Source organism: Somniosus microcephalus, chromosome 12, assembly GCF_052327205.1.
Source record: "Somniosus microcephalus isolate GS21.2 chromosome 12, FLI_Smic_1.0, whole genome shotgun sequence".
Taxonomy (NCBI): domain Eukaryota; kingdom Metazoa; phylum Chordata; class Chondrichthyes; order Squaliformes; family Somniosidae; genus Somniosus; species Somniosus microcephalus.
Genome location: NC_140998.1, coordinates 225,910,775 through 225,925,477, shown reverse-complemented (window position 1 = coordinate 225,925,477; position 14,703 = coordinate 225,910,775). Strand labels below are relative to the sequence as shown.

At 45.4% G+C, this 14,703-nt stretch overlaps 1 pseudogene; it reads left to right on the top strand.

The window, feature by feature from the left end:
• Positions 1-7,183: 7,183 nt before the first annotated feature.
• Positions 7,184-14,703, top strand: part of LOC147110207 (histone-lysine N-methyltransferase PRDM9-like) — a 284,616-nt pseudogene continuing 277,096 nt past the window's right edge.

Genomic DNA, 14,703 nt, shown 5'->3' with positions numbered 1-14,703 from the left:
TATTGGGACAGGAATGGATCAGGAAGATAAACTTAGATTGGCACTCCATTCATGCAATGACGGTGGACGGTAAAAAAGATGAAGACGTCACTCCTGGATGGTTGTCAACAATCTTAGCTAACGCCAAAGAGGTATTTCAACAAGAACTGGGCACGCTTAAAGGCGTAACCACCTCGATAAAAATAGAAGAGAATGCAGTTCCCAAGTTTTTCAAAGCAAGACCGGTACCATATGCAATTCGCCCAGCCGTCGAGGCAGAGCTGGAGAATCTGGAGAAGGCGGGCGTGTTGTCTAAGGTCGACTGGAGCGAGTGGGCGACACCCATCGTTCCTGTCATGAAGAAAACGTTAAGCAATAAGTCCGGGGAGCCAAGGAAGATTCGCATCTGTGGGGATTTCAAGGTGACGGTGAACCCAGTCCTTCACACAGTACAATATCCTCTTCCAAGGATAGAAGACATCTTCGCCTCACTGTCCGGAGGGAAGCGTTTTACAAAAATTGACCTAGCACAAGCATATTTGCAGATGGAGGTTGAAGAGTCCTCTAGGAAGTATCTCACGATAAACACTCACAAAGGTCTTTACCAGTATCATCGATTGCTATTCGGAGTAGCATCGGCTCCAGCGATATGGCAAAGAGCGATGGAACAAGTCCTGCAAGGGATTCCGGGGACTCAGTGTTACTTGGACAACATCCTTGTAACAGGTGAAGATGACAGTGAACACCTTAACAACCTAGAACAGGTGCTCACTAGACTACGGGAACATGGGCTGCGAGCCAACCGCCCCAAGTGCGAATTTTTTAAGAAACAGATATCGTATTGTGGCCATGTGATTGATGAAGAGGGGTTACATAAGTCCCCTGACAAAATTGAAGCGGTTGTTAAGGCCCCAGCGCCTGAAAATGTGTCACAACTGAGGTCATTCCTCGGATTGGTGAATTACTATCATAAGTTTTTGCCGAATTTGTCGGCAATTCTGCACCCACTGAACGCCCTGCTACGAACGGGGGTAGCATGGAAATGGAGCGATGATTGTAAGCGTGCTTTTCAGAAGAGTAAGGACTTAATCACTTCAAGGGAAGTATTGACTCACTACAACCCAGCACTCCCAATCAGGCTGGCGTGTGATGCGTCTCCCTACGGCATTGGGGCGGTACTGTCACATAAATTCCTTGATGGTTTAGAGAGGCCGATAGCTTTTGCGTCACGCTCGTTAACTTCTGCCGAGCGTAACTACGCCCAGATTGACAGTGAGGCCTTCAGCCTAGTGTGGGGGGTGAAGAAGTTCAATCACTACCTGCACGGTCAAAAATTTACTCTACTAACCGATCATCAACCTCTTGTCTCCATTTTCAACCCTCAGAAGGGCGTACCGATAATGACAGCACAACTGCTGCAGAGATGGTCCCTTTTCCTAGGGGCACACCAATATGACATCGAGTACAAAGGAACTAAACAGCATGGAAATGCTGATGGATTGTCACGTCTACCGTTGTCGACGGTGGAAGAAGAAGACCTTGCAGTGGATCCAATGGAGTTATTCCACTCGACCATAGTCGAATGTCTCCCTGTGACGAATGCAAACATAGAAAAGGAAACACGGAATGACCCGACACTATCACGGGTCTATGATTTAATGGTGAAGGGATGGCCAGCACATGGCGAACCACTGCTGCCAGCATTCTCTCCGAGAAGAGAACAGCTGTCAGTGTGCAGAGGAACCTTGATGTGTGGATCCAGAGTAGTAATTCCACCTAAGTTGACGGATAGAGTGCTCAATGAGCTTCATGAGGGTCATCTGGGTGGGGTAAAAATGAAGAACTTAGCCAGAGCGTTTGTGTGGTGGCCGGGAATCGATAGAGAAATTGAAGAGATGACCAAGGGCTGTGCAGGATGCCAGAAGGTCCAAAACGCCCCACCACAAGCTCCTCTGCATCCATGGGAGTGGCCCTCATCTCCATGGCAAAGGGTGCACATTGATTTTGCTGGTCCCTTCATGGACTCAATGTTTTTAATTGCGGTGGATGCACATTCAAAGTGGCCAGAGGTAATAAAAATGTCCTCAACCACCACGGAAAAAACTATCACAGTTTTACGAACCTTTTTCGCCAGGAATGGGCTGCCTGAACAGATTTGCTCTGACAATGGACCACAGTTTGTGTCTGAAGAGTTCCGGAGGTTCTTAAAGAACAGTGGTGTTAAGCATTACACATCTGCCCCATATCATCCAGCCACTAATGGATTGGCCGAGAGGTTTGTCCAAACATTCAAGAAGGCTATCAAGGCAATGTGTAATGAAGATATACCCCTACAACACAAGGTGGACAACTTCTTGTTTGCCTACCGGAATGCGACACATGCGGTTACCAACCAAACTCCAGCCATGATGTTCTTCAATCGAAGACTACGATGCCGCTTGGATTTGGTTAAGCCAAACGTCCGAAGAGATGTGGAGAACAGGCAGTTTCAGAATATGAATGAAAGGCCGACCAGGAGTTTTAAGATAGGTCAACCAGTTTTGGCCCGGGACTACCGCACTGAGAAATGGCAGCCAGGAACGATTTGTACACGACAAGGACCTCTCATGTATACCGTGGACGTTGGGGAGAGCATTGTAAGACGCCATGCTGACCAGATTCTAGAGTCACTGGAAAACGTCAACTCCACACCACGATCTGATACACCTGGTAATGAAATCGACGTTCCAATTGCAGCTACCGCAGAACCGGTAATATTGGAAGCAGATGAACCAAACAACGACATTGATCCCGACTCAACATTGCCAGAAGAACCTGATACCCCAAAGAGGCGTTATCCAGACAGAATCAGGAAGCCTCCTCAAAGACTGAACTTATAATTGCTTAAACTTAACCAATGTATCTAGCAACAGTAATTGTGATTGTAATTAGTTATCATTTAGTTGTTAAATGAATGTTATGTACTGTTTATCTAAAAGGGGAGGAATTGTTGCGTACGTACCTTTTAAGAGAATAACTGGTCTCGGACTGCAGTACCGGCAGTGACCACCCCTGTATAAAAGGCGCTAGTGAGCCTCTGTGTTTTTAGTTTCACTATTGACTTCCACCAGTAAAGGCTTAGTTTGTTCACTCCTGCTGTCCGTGTCTCAATTATTCACGGACGTAACAGCCAAGGGGCAACATGTAGATGAGAAATAGGAGGGGGCCAAGGATCGATCCTTGGGGGACACCAGAGGTAACAATGTGGGAGCGGGAAGAGAGGCTAACTGATATTCTGATCATTTCCGCACAGTATGATCCCAGCCCCAGACTTATCCCTCACTGCGGAGAGAGAGCGAGGCAGAGACTGTGAGGGAGCAGATACGTAGAGAGGAAAAGAAACACTGGGGTAGAATTTGACTTATTGTAGGTGCTATGGTACAAACCAGGAGATTGTGAATCAGCCACTCATTTTGCACCAATGGAAATAAAACTCGGGAGAGATGTAGGGCAGGATCCCGGTTCATTCCTGGAGACGGGACTGATTGTATACCCTGTGTTCATGCCCAGTGATACTGCACACCAGGAGCAGAGCCTGATCAATGTGACCCTGTGACACCTCGAGTGGGAGGGGCTCCGGCCACTTTGTGACATCGCTCCTTGCTGCTGTGTGATTGGCCCCTGGCTCCCGTGTGATGTCACCTGGAGACAGGGCCCCGCCCCTGGTTACGGCCCATCAGTGGGATGTCAGTGTCTGTATCTACCCCGTGCTGTACCTGCCCTGGGACTGTTTGCTGGGACAGTGTAGAGGGAGCTTTACTCTGTATCTAACCCGTGCTGTACCTGCCCTGGGAGTGTTTGATGGGACAGTGTAGAGGGAGCTTTACTCTGTATCTAACCTGTGCTGTACCTGCCCTGGGAGTGTTTGATGGGACAGTGTAGAGGGAGCTTTACTCTGTATCTAACCCGTGCTGTACCTGCCCTGGGAGTGTTTGATGGGACAGTGTAGAGGGAGCTTTACTCTGTATCTAACCCGTGCTGTACCTGCCCTGGGAGTGTTTGATGGGACAGTGTAGAGGAAGCTTTACTCTGTATCTAACCCATGCTGTACCTGCCCTGGGAGTGTTTAATGGGGTAGAGGGAGCTTTACTCTATATCTAACCCGTGCTGTACCTGCCCTGGGAGTGTTTCATGGGACAGTGTAGAGGGAGCTTTACTCTGTATCCAACCCGTGCTGTACCTGCCCTGGGATTGTTTGAAGTGACAGTGTTGAGGGAGTTTTACTCTGCATCTAACCCGTGCTGTACCTGCCCTGGGAGTATTTGATGGGATAGTGTAGAGGGAGTTTTACTTTGTATCTAACCTGTGCTGAACCTGCCCTGGGAGTATTTGATGGGACAGTGTAGAGGGAGCTTTACTCTATATCTAACCCGTGCTGTACCTGCCCTGGGAGTATTTGATGGGACAGTGTAGAGGGAGCTTTACTCTGTATCTAACCGTGCTGTACCTGCCCTGGGACAGTTTGAAGGGACAGTGTAGAGGGAGCTTTACTCTGTATCTAACCCCGTGCTGTACCTGCCCTGGGAGTGTTTGATGGGACAGTGTAGAGGGAGCTTTCCTCTGTATCTAACCCGTGCTGTACCTGCCCTGGGAGTGTTTGATGGGACAGTGTAGAGGGAACTTTACTCTGTATGTAACCCGTGCTGTAGTTGCCCTGGGAGTGTTTGAAGGGACAGTGTAGAGGGAACTTTACTCTGTATCTAACCCGTGCTGTACCTGCCCTGGGAGTGTTTGGTAGGACAGTGTAGAGGGAGCTTTACTCTGTACCTAACCCGTGCTGTACCTGCCCTGGGAGTGTTTGGTGGGACAGTGTAGAGGGAGCTTTACTCTGCATCTAACCCGTGCTGTACCTGCCCTGGGAGTGTTTGATGGGACAGTGTAGAGGGAGCTTTACTCTGTATCTAACCTGTGCTGTACCTGCCCTGGGAGTGTTTGATGCGACAGTGTAGAGGGAGCTTTACTCTGTACCTAACCCGTGCTGTACCTGCCCTGGGAGTGTTTGGTGGGACAGTGTAGAGGTAGCTTTACTCTGTATCTAACCCGTGCTGTACCTGCCCTGGGAGTGTTTGATGGGACAGTGTTGAGGGAGCTTTACTCTGTACCTAACCCGTGCTGTACCTGCCCTGGGATTGTTTGAAGGGATAGTGTTGAGGGAGCATTGCTCTGTATCTAACCCGTGCTGTACCTGCCCTGGGACAGTTTGATGGGGCAGTGTAGCGGGAGCTTTACTCTGTATCTAACCCGTGCTGAACCTGCCCTGGGACTGTTTGATGGGGCAGTGTAGAGGGAGCTTTACTCTGTATCTAACCCGTGCTGTACCTGCCCTGGGAGTGTTTGATGGGACAGTGTCGAGGGAGCTTTACTCTGTACCTAACCCGTGCTGTACCTGCCCTGGGAGTGTTTGATGGGGCAGTGTAGCGGGAGCTTTACTCTGTATCTAACCCGTGCTGAACCTGCCCTGGGAGTGTTTGGTAGGACAGTGTAGAGGGAGCTTTACTCTGTACCTAACCCGTGCTGTACCTGCCCTGGGAGTGTTTGGTGGGACAGTGTAGAGGGAGCTTTACTCTGCATCTAACCCGTGCTGTACCTGCCCTGGGAGTGTTTGATGGGACAGTGTAGAGGGAGCTTTACTCTGTATCTAACCTGTGCTGTACCTGCCCTGGGAGTGTTTGATGCGACAGTGTAGAGGGAGCTTTACTCTGTACCTAACCCGTGCTGTACCTGCCCTGGGAGTGTTTGGTGGGACAGTGTAGAGGTAGCTTTACTCTGTATCTAACCCGTGCTGTACCTGCCCTGGGAGTGTTTGATGGGACAGTGTTGAGGGAGCTTTACTCTGTACCTAACCCGTGCTGTACCTGCCCTGGGACAGTTTGATGGGGCAGTGTAGCGGGAGCTTTACTCTGTATCTAACCCGTGCTGAACCTGCCCTGGGACTGTTTGATGGGGCAGTGTAGAGGGAGCTTTACTCTGTATCTAACCCGTGCTGTACCTGCCCTGGGAGTGTTTGATGGGACAGTGTCGAGGGAGCTTTACTCTGTACCTAACCCGTGCTGTACCTGCCCTGGGAGTGTTTGATGGGGCAGTGTAGCGGGAGCTTTACTCTGTATCTAACCCGTGCTGAACCTGCCCTGGGAGTGTTTGATGGGACAGTGTAGAGGGAGCTTTACTCTGTATCTAACCTGTTCTGTACCTGCCCTGGGACAGTTTGATGGGACAGTGTAGAGGGAGCTTTACTCTGTATCTAACCTGTTCTGTACCTGCCCTGGGACTGTTTGGTGGACAGTGTAGAGGGAGCTTTACATTGTTTCTAACCCACTGTACCTGCCCTGGAGGTATTTGATGAGAGCTTTACTCTGTAACAGAGGATTACATGGGATATACAGCACAGAACCAGGCCATTCGGCCCAGCCAGCCCATGCCGGTGTTTATGCTCCGCTCGAGCCTCCTCCCGTCTCACCTCATTGACACTGTTAATTCTTTCTGTGTCTTTAGATTTGAACTTCTCTTTTACCAGGTTTATCTGAGTCTTGTAGTTACAATTTAACTGAAAGTACTGCTGTGGATTTGCCTTTCCTATTCCAGTTAGCACCTTAGGTCTGATCACAGACTGAGCAAACCTCCCAAAACATGAGGAGTGATCTGATCGAGGTGTTTAAAAAGAAAATCCAGCACCATCTTCTCAAGGCAACTGGGGATGGGCATTAAAGATGGTCTTGTTAGCATTGACCACATCCTGAGTAAAACTTAAAAAGGGAATTGACAAGGTCGCTGATTTCCAAGAGTGATTTTTCTAATAGTGAATTCTGTAATCAAGCGACATCAAATTAAAATTAGAACTAAGCTGTTGAAAATTCAATCCAGGAAAATAATCTTAAAGCAAAATATTGTGTGAATGTGAAATGCACTACCACAGGAGGCCATTGATGCAGATTTAATTCAGGTATTTAAAAGTGGACAGATTCTTAGGTTGTATCGATATTAATTGAATGGAGAAAGTGGGGAAAATGAGGTTAAAAGAGTAGATCTACCATAGTTAACAACATGGTGAAACTTGCTGAATGGTCTTTTGCTGTGTACCTTGAAGTTACCAGACTGATCTCGACTATGACGTTCGGGTGAGTGTGGATAATGTCACACTGAGGGGGAGGAATCGGAGGCTTTCACTATGGGTGTCCTTGAACAACTGGCTCAAAAACAGCAGCACCAAAAAACCTGCTGTAAGGTTTTTGTGTACAATTGGCTCTGGAATGTTGCATGTGAGCATAAAGAAGGTGAGGAAGAATAATTTAGAAAAGGGGATGGTGTGTGGGAGCATTTTTAGCCATTTTGTTTTGCCTTCCCAGACATCCTCTGGAGCATGGTAGCACCAACACTGATTGTAGAAGGTCTTGAGACAACTTTCCTTCAAGACATTTCAACATCATGCTGCCACGATATTGATGGCTCCCAATAAAGGCTGGCTGTGCCGGCCCATTCAAGTGGTGTGGAGGATATTCTTTTAAAGATTGGCAGATCTGACAGGGTAGATAATCTTACAATTGTTGTTTGTGAAGATTACAGATAAAATGCCTAGATGTATCAGAAATTACATTCATTTTATGTCTCCAGATTCTAGAGAAGCTGAAAGACATTGCCGTTTATCTTTCCAAAGACGATTGGACAGAGCTAAGTGAATGGGTCGACATCCGTTATAAGAAAGTGCAGCAGAACTATGAAACCATGCTTGCAGTAGGTTTGTACAAAATCAATTATTTTCTTGCTTTCAACATTTATCCCTTCCTCTCCTGAACATTCTGATTCGTACTGCCATACAATTCTTCCAATATTACACCCAAGTGGATGTTCTCCTCATATGTGGTTAGACATTTTGGTTGGGATTTTACATTTCACCGCTCCTGGCACACATTAGGAACACATATCAGGAAATGCAGCACCCCCAACCTGTGATTCGCTGAATATTAATTTACTTGCCTTGAAAAAATCCTGTCTGACTGTATGTAGGCTTGTGATATGGGGACAGTGCAGCTGATCCTGATCTCAACTGACTATCAGAACACCTCCTGTTGTACCTGTGCGGCTTTTCCCCCACTTTTTGTACAAAACTACTAAATGATTGTCATTAAAACTAAATGAAGAATAAAAACAGTAAATATTGGAATAAGGGAGGAAAGCTCTACATCTCAGATGCCATCAAGGACCTTCCTTTCCCTCGGTACTGAGAGTGACCATCAGCTGTCACAAATGTACATCTCCTTCCTTTGGTCTCTCCAATGGGTCCAATAGGGATCAGTGGCATAAAAATCTGGGAGAACAGGACTCTTAGAGGGCATGGACCTGAGTGCTGTGCTCCCAGCTCCCCAACATAACATAAAAGCTCCTTTTCCTCTGATCAGTCTGGGCTGGATTTACATCCAGATGCCATTGATGAAAGGAAAGCCTCTGTGCTGCTCTTACCTGATATTATTCTAAAATGGTTCGACTCAACAGATGCCTTACGTTAGTAAGTTAAGTCAAATTAAATACAGGCAATTATCAACTGTAGATGATTGGAATATTTTAATTTTCACAGGATTGAATGTACCAGATCCAATGTTCATGTCAAGACCTAGCAGTGGGCACCAACCCCGTGTGTATGTTTCTAGTGACTTGGATGAGGAGTGGACACCTAAACTTCTTGTGAAAAACCCACCAAGTAAATTGAATGTGTTTTCTTTGTTAAAGTATTAAATGTGCTTTTTTAACACCCTGATTATAACCAGTTTGTCCAGCAGCTGGTACAGATTTTTGTCAGGAGGCAGTTACTTTGAAGTTTTGGAGAGCTGGAGATTTAAGTAAATTGTCTGATCACATTTTCCCTTATACTTGTGTAAGTTTTCTTTTCCAATTTTATCTGCATAATGTATTGATTTTTTCGGAGCCTAAATAAACGAGATATTTTTAGAATCGTTATGTTGTTAACATAAATAAACTGAATTCTGAGATTATCTCAATCACACTGATGTCTTACTTTCTTTCCAAGAGGTGAGATTCTTTAAGCCTCTCTTTAAGAATGAAGATACCAAGAAGACTAAGAACGAGAATACCAGAAAGGTAATTCAAAGTGAACAGAAATTCTTATCAAACTAATAAATCGAGATGGAAACAAACTGCTAGATATTCACAGCAGGCCTGTCAGCATCTGAAGGATATATCGATACAAGTTCCCACCCAAACATTAACCAGTCTTTCTCCTTCAGACACGAATTGAGCTGCTACACACTCCCAGCATTTTCTGTCTTTACCTCAGATTTCTAGAAAACAATTTTTCTTTTTAATTTTGCTACATGACTTCCCAATTTGCGCCCCATGGTCCCTGGCAACTTGGTTCTATTTGTATTTATATTTCTTACATAAGATAAGAATTAGGAGCAGGAGTCGGCCATATGGCCCTTCGAGCCTGCTCCGCCATTCAATAAGATCATGGCTGATCTTTGACTCATCTCCACTCTCCCACCCGGCCCCATATCCCTGGAGTCCCCTAGAGTCCAAAAGTCTATCTAGCTCAGCCTTGAATATACTCAACGACTGAGCATCCACAGCCCTTTGGGGCAGAGAATTCCAAAGGTTCACAAACCTCTTAGTGAAGAAATTCCTCCTCATCTCAGTCTTAAATGGCTGACCCCTTATCCTGAGACTATGCTCCCTAGTTCTCGACTCTCCAGCCAGGGGAAACAGCCTCTCAGCACTTACCCTGTCAATCCCCCTCAGAATCTTATATGTTTCAATGAGATCACCTCTCATTCTTCTAAACTCCAGGGAGTATCGGCCCAATCTCCTCAATCTCTCCTCATAGGACAACCTTCTCATCCCAGGGATCAATCTAGTGAACCTTCGTTGCACCGCCTCTAAGGCAAGAATGTCCTTCCTCAGATAAGGAGACCCAAACTGTGCACAGTTCTCCAGGTTGCTTACTTGTTCTTGAAATTCACGGCCAGGAGATTTGGAAAGGCCTTTTAGCGCTGTTGGTGGATAAATCCTCCACCAGCATCCCAAAAGCTGTGAATATCAGCAGCTTCAAATATCTGCAAATTAATCAAAACATGGACATAAATTTTATATGTTGCTCATGAGGCTCCATAATATGGATCTAGCTGGTTCATGAAGACAAAACCCCTTGGTCACTGCTGCTGTACTAACATTTCAAGGTTCCTCTTCCTGTCGTTGTAATCAAGAATTGCAATACTAACATCTGAAGGTTCCTAGATTTTCCAGTGGTTATAGTCAAGAGGGGCAACATATCCGGTGATGCAGGGCTGCAGAAAGATCCAACTTCATTTTGGTGACCGTTATGTCCCACTATTCACTGGAACTCACTGAGATACTTCCAAAGATGCACACAAATCTGTCCAAGAACGGAAAGTGTTGAAAATAAATGTTTCAATGTTTGACAGCACATTAACAGGAACTTTACATGAACATTGGATAAAACACCCAAGTGGCTACCCTTGTGTGTTGTTAGTTGATATGATTGCACTAGGATGAGGGTGAGTGTGAGGGGTGGCTAGTGAGATGGGGATGTGATAATGTAGATAGAGAGGGATGGGTGGAGGTGCAAGGTAAGTTGGTGTGAGTAAGGATGTGCAGGAGTAGGGTAGGGAAGGCAGAGTGATGGGGATGTGTTGAGAGGTACAGCGGGATGAGGTTGAGAGTGGCTTTGTACGAACGTTTCATGATCTAATGAGATCATTGAAATGTTTGCGCCACAGCACCCAGGTCCTCCTGACCACATCCCTGCTTGTGCCCTCCTGTGCAATGTGCGACCAGGCTGTTTTGTTCTCCTGGGGAGGTGTCTTCCGCCCATCTGAAGGGAAGAGGACCTCCCTGCATGCTCTGACTCCGTAAGTATATGGAGGGAGACATGGGAGAGCCTGGGTGCAGCCCTGCCCCTCTGTGCAGTGATTGTCAGTGTTTGCAGCACTTCAATGCTGTAGAACACTGACAGCACAAATGTCAAAAGAAAGTTGGCCATGGTCCCTTTAAAGAAACTGGCTGATGACACTTCATGAATGATGTCACTAGACCCGCTTCCTCTAATTGGTCTGGGAAAAACGCTGGGCGGGCTTAACAAGCCCCATCAATGCAAATTCATTTTGCAGAGCGGGATGGAGCTAGCCACTGACATCGCCCGCCCCGGTCCCACCGAGGTAAGCAATATCCCGGCCGCCATGTCATCCTCACAACTTACTTTCTCACCTAGCTTTGTATCATCAGCAAACCTGGATACGTTACACTCGGTCCCTTAATCTAAGTCATTAATATAGATTGGAAATAGCAGAGGCCCCAGCACTGATCCTGGTGGCACCCCATTAGTAACAGCCTGCCACCCTGAAAATGACCCATTTATTCCTACTCACTGTTTTCTGTCCTTTAAACTAATCCTCTGTCCAACCTTACCCTAACCCCCAACCCCATGAGCCCTTATCTTCTAGGACAACCTTTCATGTGGTACCTTATCAAAAGCGTTTTGAAAATCCTAATATACTACATCCACTGGTTCCCCTTTATCTACCCTGTTAGTTACATCCTCAACAAACTCGGATAGATTTGTGAAACACTATTTCCCTTTCAGAAAACCATGCTGACTCTGCCCAATCATATTGTGATTTTCTAATTGCCCTGTACCACTTCCTTAATAATAGATTCCATAACTCCATGTTCCACAGAATGAAGGTATTTGTTACCAGTTGCTTGTGTACATCAGGCGGAATATAATGTTAGTTTTTAGGCATTGTCAAACATTACCTCTCTTTTAGCGATCATGCGTAGTTTGGGAAGACCAAAGGTGAAGTAGTAAAACTATGTGTCAAATCTGCTCCTGTCCCATTTTCCTGAAGGCATGATTCATGAGTAGATATGTTTCCCAGTCTGGGCTGGCTTATTTTGCAGCCCTTTTGGCAATTGCTAAATGGCTGTTCTTCATGTGTTCGGCTCTTCATTGTCGGAGAAAGTCGAATCTGGTTTCGTATATACGCACATACACTTTCCAGAAGTGATGATTCGTTAGCAATCAGTGGAAATCCTGGTTAATTTTATTCCCTTCCTTGCAAAAGGGTGCTGAGGTTAATTGTATTAATTTTACCGCATTTGCTGAGATCACCAAACTGAACACAGGAGTACAGAATCAAACATGGGAACGTTCTGACCTGTGTGGCTCAGGACTACACTGGGGAGCGACAGCATTTATCCAACGGGTAGTTGGGTAGGTTTGTTTATTAAATATGCTACAACTAATGGAGAGGAAAAATAGACAAACACTTTGACTTGTGTATAATCTCTTTAGTATTACAGGCAGTCTTGAGGCAGCTATTCTTTAATTCAGGAGCGGTGAGGGACAGTTTTACCGTCACATTCTGCATTTCAGAACCAAAAAGCTCAATCACAGATGGTGTCCCATTCAGAAGAGGATAAAGATGAAGTTTCCAGGGGCTTCACTGAAGACACTGCCTCAGTTTTGTAAGAGAAAGTTTCAGTTGAAAACATCAACAGAGAAACGAGTACCTTGGTTTGTGAAAGTGAAGCTCGTAGTGAATCCAATAAAGGTATTTGTCGTGGAATAAAGGATTTCAGTAAAGTATTTCTATTTTGAATAATTGAGGGTGTTTTAATGAGGAAGAGATGCTCTATGTTGATAATGTGACCACTACCGCAGTCATTGAAATCAGATTAACACAGTGTCTTGCATTATTATGTAAATGTCTTCAGCATCTTCTGTGCAACCAGAAACAAACCTTACATGCAAGAATATTACAATTAATTGGTTCAATTTTTGTTCATAATCTTTTTGATTTATTCCACAGTTGTCTGTACTGGAAAGATCTTGGGGTCAGCAAATGAAGAAACAACCAAAGAGACTGAAAGCAGAAGATACAGTTTGAGAAACAGAGAGAGAAAAGTTTACACTGAAGAAAGGGAACTTTGTGACGATGATTACCTGTGTATGTGCAAAGTAACCTATCCATTTCCTCAGGGCAGGAATAATTTATTGGGCGTTTTGGTGTGATGACATAGGGGCCTTGGTAGGCCAGGGGATTGGTGGAGCAATGCAGCATGTCAGAGTGGTGGGACAGGAGTGCAGGCCTGTGTTTGCCCACAAACAGGCACCGATTGTTCTTTTTCATTGAGGAAAAACAATCACAAATATGATCCCCAAACTATTGATAATAATTCTGGAATCTTCTCATGAAATATTATAGGACTTTCAGTAATTATAAACTAATGGCCCCTGATTACAGGGAATAGCAGCTCCTTGTCTAAGATATTGAAGCATCCTATACCAGCCTGCAGCAGGACCTGGACAACATCCAGGCTTGGGCTGACAAGCGGCAGCTAACATTCAAACTTATGAATGGCAAGCAGTGACCATCTCCAAAGAATTGATGATGCAGACAGAATTAAGTTGGGTGTCAACATGGTTTGAAAAGAGGTGTGGGGCTAAGATGATGGCATAACTGAAAGGGGAAATTTGAGAAGTGGCACTTTCCCCTAGTGTGATTTGCCTGATGGTTTAGGGGGACTTTTGTTACTGGATATGCAGGTTGAAATTCATTCAAAGAATGAGGAAGCTATAACCTATAGGAAGTAATTCAGCCTCCTTGTGCAAAATTCCCTTCCTGCCCACTCCTAATCGTATCTGGTGTGGCACAGCCTGGAGATACTGTTGACAGTTTTTGCAATGCTGTTGTTAATTGTGGTCAGTACTGCCTTCTTGGAGTTAAGAACCGAACATGTCGCCCAGAACAAGCCCTTGTATACAACAGAGTGGGGGAAGATCTGACTGGCACTGGGTGTAATTTTCATAGAGGGAAGATGCCCCAAGTGTTTTTCCCAGCTGATAGTTCACAGAAATATCATACTTGTGTGTGGAGACTGAATTGCAATCAAACAATGAGGAAGATCAAATCTACGATAGATAATCTATCCTTTCTCAGTACTATCCCCCTTCACCTTCATGAACACTGAATAATGAATTGAAATCCTGATCCATCTTTAATTTGTATTTTATGTGTTAGTTTGTGAAGACTGCGAGACATTTTTTATTGAAGAATGCCCTGTGCATGGTCCTCCAGTGTTCATAAAGGACACGGTGGTCGAATTCGGTCAGCCAGATAGAGCACGTTTAACCCTTCCGGAGGGTCTCAGCATAGCGACTTCAAAAATTCGAAAAGCTGGTCTTGGTGTATGGAATGAAGGGCAGGTTATTCCCAAAGGCGTTCACTTTGGACCTTATGAAGGAATAGTATCAAATGAAGAAGCAGAGGCTGTCAGTGGGTATTCATGGGCGGTAAGTGACTGCTGTCGTTATCAAGTTCCTTATTTTATTTTTTTAAAATTCAGGACTTATTTGAATTTATTTTCTATAAATTATCCAAGGTTCCCATTCCTAGTTGCTACTCAGAGTCCTACTGGTAAGTAGACAGCGAGTGAAGACAGAATTAGTCTTTGCTGTGAGGCCTCTTGTGTTCACTTAGCCTGTCAACACATGGAAATGTTCACAAATGAAGAATGGATTACTGGGTGTGTTTATTGTAGGGCTGGGAGCAGCCACGGAACTACCCGAACATGACTCACCACCATCAGGAAGCGAGAAAGCAAACATGCCTCAATCTGACTGAAACCCACCAAACACCACCACAGAGGAAACAGTTG